The following is a 5,545-nucleotide window of genomic DNA, read 5'->3' as shown; positions in this document are numbered from 1 at the left end:
CCCCTCACTGACGATGAAGTGCTCGGCTACATGCTCGCCGGCCTGGGCTCCGAGTTCGAGCCCCTCATCGTGTCGATCACGGCGCGGGATGATCCAGTAAGTCTCAGCAGTTTCTATGCGTACCTCCTTAGCGCTGAACTTCGCCTGGAGCAGCAGAACTCGTCAGGTGAAATCCATCCTTCCGCCAACGCTGCTGCTCGTGGCAATGATCACGGCGGCAATGGTGCACGCGGTGGATATGGCGGACAAGGCGGTGGACATGGCGGACAAGGCGGTGGACAGGGGCGTGGCCGCGGCAACGGCCGCTCCAACCTGAAGTGTCAGGTGTGCAGCAAGTTTGGCCATGACGCCCTTCACTGCCGCAATCGCTTCAACCATGCCTTCCAGCCGGAGGACAACAGGGAGCATTCCGGCAACTCGGCCAACACCGGCTCGTACTCTGTCGATCCTCACTGGTATGCGGACACCGGTGCGACGGACCATCTGACGAGCGACCTCGATCGTCTCTCGTTCCAGGAGCGTTACAGCGGCAAGGACCAGGTTCACGTCGCCAACGGTGCAGGTCTGCATATTTCTCATGTTGGTCATTCAACTATTGCTGGCTCATCTAGACCTCTATACTTACGTAATGTTTTGCACGTCCCACATGTTAGCAAACACCTTCTTTTCGTAAACAAGCTTGTTTCTGATAATGATGCCTTTGCCGAATTCCATCCTAAATTTTTTTATTTGAAGGACCGAGCAACGAAGAGGGTTCTTCTGCAAGGTAGATACCGTGGAGGTCTCTACCCGGTGCCAAGCCTCAAGTCCACTTCCTTTGTGTCCAGTCATCGTGCTCTCTCCGGTGTCAAGCTCTCCATCGAACATTGGCATCGAAGATTAGGTCATCCATCCAAAGGCGTCGTTGAGTCTGTTCTTTTGAGTCTGTTCTTAGATCAAATAAATTTGCTTGTGCACCTTCCGAGTCTAGTGTTTGTGACGCATGTCAACGTGCGAAAGTTCATCAATTACCTTTTCGAGATTCAACTCATGTAACTCATACTCCTCTTGAACTTATTCATTCCGATGTATGGGGGCCTGCCGTTACCTCTGTCGGCGGGTTTAAGTATTATGTGAGTTTTGTTAGATGATTTCAGCCGGTTCACCTGGATTTTTTTGCTCAAGCGCAAATCTGATGTAGAACAAGCATTCTACAATTTCCAGAAACATGTCGAGCGTATGCTTAACACCAAAATTCGAGCTGTTCAATCCGATTGGGGTGGTGAATACCACCGCTTATCTCGGTATTTTCAGCGTGAGGGTATACACCATCGTGTCTCTTGCCCACACACATCCCAACAAAATGGGATTGCCGAACGCAAGCATCGGCACATTGTCGAGACGGGCATTGCCTTGCTCGCCCACTCCTCACTTCCTGTGCGCTTTTGGGACGAATCATTTCTCACCGCGTGTTACCTTATTAATCGCATGCCTACTCGAGTCCTCCAAAATGCCACACCCATCAGCTGTCTTTTAAATGAGCGCCCAGACTATACTTTTCTTCGCGCATTTGGATTTGCCTGTTGGCCTAATTTGCGCCCTTATAACAATAGAAAACTTGAGTTCCGATCTAGGCAGTGTGTTTTCCTTGGCTATAGCTCAATGCACAAAGGCTATAAATGTTTGGATCGGTCGAGTGGGCGCATCTACATCTCACGTGATGTTGTGTTCGATGAGAACGTGTATCCTTTTGCTACATCCAGTTCGGCTCCACTTTTACCTACGCCATCACCTTCACTGTTTCCTGTTTCTGAGCCGGCTGTTGTTGATGATCGCATGAGAAAATATGATCTTTCCCTGTTGGCTAACCCTGCCTCGAGCAGCTCTGTGACCTCTGCAGATCGGACGCCACCCAACAGCTCCTCAACACCGACGTCGCCATGCACGTCCGCGCCTCGCCATGCAGATGATCCTCCCTTGCCTGGCCCCGGTAGCCCGGCATCTTCGTCACCTGCAGCCCCGGCCGCGTCCACGCCTGGGCAGGGCTCCCGTGATGGTCCGCTCGCCTCCTCTGTGAGGGACCCCTCCGCACGCTCGCCTGGAGCGAGCTCTCCAGCGTGCTCGTCTCCGCCGGGTCCCCACGCGAGCCTGCCTACCCGTCCGCTGGACTTCGACGCTCCGGCAGCGTCGCCGTCTTCGGCCGCGCCGTCGTCTCCGGTTGCAGCTGTTCCTGCTGCTACGACACATCCGATGAAGACCCGGCTCTGTGACAACATTGTCAAGACACTGGTCCCGTCCGACGGCACCGTGAGATATGATCCTCGGCGTCGCGCCTTTCATGCTGAGCCGCGCACATATCGTGATGCCCTCGCCGACTCTCATTGGCGTCAGGCAATGGATGCTGAGTTCGATGCTCTCCAGCAGAATCACACATGGACTCTCGTTCCTCGGCCACCGGGGCAGAACATCATCAGCTGTAAGTGGGTTTTTAAGGTCAAGCACAAGTCGGATGGCTCGCTGGATAAATTCAAGGCTCGGCTCGTCGCTCGTGGATTCACACAGCAGCATGGTATTGATTATTCTGAGACTTTCTCCCCTGTTGTTAAGCCTGCTACGGTTCGTCTTGTGCTCTCTCTTGCCATCTCCAGAGGCTGGCATCTTCGTCAGGTTGACATAAGCAATGCATTTCTTCACGGGATTCTCAAAGAGGACGCCTACATGCAGCTAGCAACCTCCTGGTTTTCAGGATGAGAATGGATTTTTAGATCCACCCTTTTATCTGTACCATTCATTCAAAATATGGTGCTTCGAGATGTGTGCGCCTCGCTGTAGCAAATGATTCTGTTAGCAGCTCATCAAGCGCAGGATAGGGATAGAAAACAAACAAACCTGGGCCCAGTCTGACCTGCTTTTCCTGGCCTGACTCCCCATATTGTAATGTAAAAACAGTGTCCGTGGCACTACTGTTCCTTTTTTGCTAGAAAATAAAACAACAACACTGTTGACTACAGGCTACACAAAACTATTCTGCTCCTTTTTCCTTTCTCTCTCTTGCACACAACTCAACGCCTCTCTCACTGCTTTTTTTTTTCTCTTACACACAAGCCTCTCTCACTTCTCTCTCATAGCACCTCTCTGAGAAAGAGAAAAGCGCCCTCTCTCTCCAGCGGTCTGACTCACGAGAATAAACCTTCACATGCAGGCGAGCCAATGGTTTCCAGTGATGGGACGGAACAGAAGGTCTCTTTCGCATGCATACAGTGGCTCAGCCTGCAAAACAGCTGCCAAGGACCGGCCCTACTCTGTCTCCTGCAGTTCTCATCACACCCTGCAAAACGGCTGCCTAATTAACATGCGCATGCAAATGGCCTGCTGCTGACTATTCCTTGGCACGAATCTTCAAGTCGCTGGACATGCCGGATAACAGGGTGTCGGGACACCCGGGTGCTATGGCACCTTTCCGTTTCAGGATCCGTCTCGGCCACACCATGTCTGCAAGCTCCACAAGTCCATCTATGGTTTAAAGCAATCCCCGCGAGCGTGGTATGCTCGTCTCAGTGATCGACTGCAACAACTCGGCTTTGTTCCCTCTGCCGCCGATACTTCCCTCTTCATTTTTATGCATGATGGTGTGACTATTTATATGCTGGTATACGTGGATGACATTGTCATTGTCAGCTCGTCCTCCCAGGCTATGGATTCTCTTCTTCGCCAGCTCTCTGCCACTTTTCCGGTTAAGGATCTCGGTACTCTGAATTATTTTCTTGGAGTTGAAGTGGTTCGCAGTCAGGGGGAATAAATCTCACACAACAGAAGTATGCTCTAGATTTGCTGCAGCGCACAAATATGGCGAATTGCAAACCAGTTTCTACCCCTATGTGCACACATCAGAAGCTGTCTCGTGAGTTGGGTCATAGTCTGAATGAGGAAGAGGCGTTCAGGTACCGCAGTACAGTTGGCGCACTTCAATACTCAACTTTGACTCGACCAGATCTTTCCTTTGCCGTGAACAAGGTCTGTCAGTACCTGTCGCGGCCCACAGATGTGCACTGGGAAGCTGTAAAGTGGATTCTGCGTTTTGTAAAAGGAACAGTCACCACCGGCCTGACCATTCGACGCTCCTCGTCAACGCTCATTAGCGTGTTTACTGACGCCGATTGGGCAGGGTGCAGCGACGACCGGCGATCGACCGGAGGTTTTGCGCTCTTCTTCGGGCCCAACCTTGTCTCATGGAGTGCAAGGAAACAGCCAACCGTTTCACGATCATCGACTGAAGCTGAGTACAAGGCCCTCGCAAATGGTACAGCTGAAGCTACCTGGATACAGCCCTTGTTGAAAGAATTGCACGTCTCACAACCTCGAGCACCCGTCTTATGGTGTGACAACCTCGGTGCCACGTACCTGACTGCTAATCCAGTGTTCCATGCTCGTACTAAGCACATCGAGGTTGTTTTTCACTTCGTAAGAGAGAAGGTGGCCATGGGAGCACTTGAAGTACGGTTTGTCGCCTCGGCTGATCAAGTAGCTGATGCATTCACCAAACCTCTCACCAGGACTATGCTCGAGCGCCTGCGCACCAATCTCAACCTCACTACCGGATGAGATTGCGGGGGAATGTTAAACGTGTACGTCAAGTTGTATAGTTAAGATTAGATTGAGTTAGTTGTGCGGGTCATTCTTATCTAATCCCAGCACACGATCTAATCCCAGCACACGTTGTAATCCTAACTACCTGTATCTATCTTATACTATGTACGTAAATATAAATAGAGGAGAGGCCGGTGGTAATAACCACGGCAAAACAATCTTTCTGACTATGCAAACTAGAGATGTAAAACCGACTGCCAGTGCGCGGCTGCTATTCAGCCCCCGTATAGCCGCATTTGCACATTAAATTCTCATAATTCTACAAACAAAGGTACATCATCAACTTCACATTCTATTGGAATCCACAACCAGAATAACAAACAAGTCCACAAACAATTTTTGTTTACCTTTGCGACATATCGTCGAACACGTTGGATGTGGTTGCCGTCGGCGGACGAGCGGCGGTTGCGCAGAAACAAAAAGAAACGGCAGTTGCCAGTTGACACGCGGCTGTCCTTTTTTACATCTCCAGTAGGCGGAGATGCAAATTTGCAACACAATGTGTTGTATTTTACATCTCCGAGAGGCGAGATGTAAATTTCTTTTACATCTACATCATCTGTTGAAGAGGTGTTTCGGCCTCAAAGATGTAAAGATAGTTATTTTTGCATCTACATCTTCTATTGGAGATGCTCTAATAAAAGTGGTCTCATTTAGTTAGGGATCAGAAGTGGTCTCATTCAATTGGAAATCGGACCAGACCATATTTCAGCGGAAAAAGTGGATTGCCCCCGCGTCGCTCCCAGGAGGGGCGACTCGGGCGGATCCCTCAAGCGAGTCGCCGCCCCTTCCTCCTCCGATCCTCCTTCCCTCGCTGCCGAAGGACGCCTCCGGTCTAAGGTTGCGAGGCTGACGGCGGTGGCGGGTCCTCATCCTCCTCGCGAGATTGATGGCGGTGGGGGCCCATCCCTCTCACGTT

General features: G+C 51.1%; 1 pseudogene; it reads left to right on the top strand.

Annotated features, from left to right (window-relative positions):
* Positions 1 to 139, top strand: LOC119347881 (annotated as a pseudogene).
* The last annotated feature ends 5,406 nt before the right edge of the window (positions 140 to 5,545 follow it).

This window comes from Triticum dicoccoides, unplaced genomic scaffold (assembly GCF_002162155.2).
Source record: "Triticum dicoccoides isolate Atlit2015 ecotype Zavitan unplaced genomic scaffold, WEW_v2.0 scaffold78665, whole genome shotgun sequence".
Taxonomy (NCBI): domain Eukaryota; kingdom Viridiplantae; phylum Streptophyta; class Magnoliopsida; order Poales; family Poaceae; genus Triticum; species Triticum dicoccoides.
Note: the sequence above shows the minus strand (reverse complement) of the source record. Positions and strands in the feature narration are given on the sequence as shown.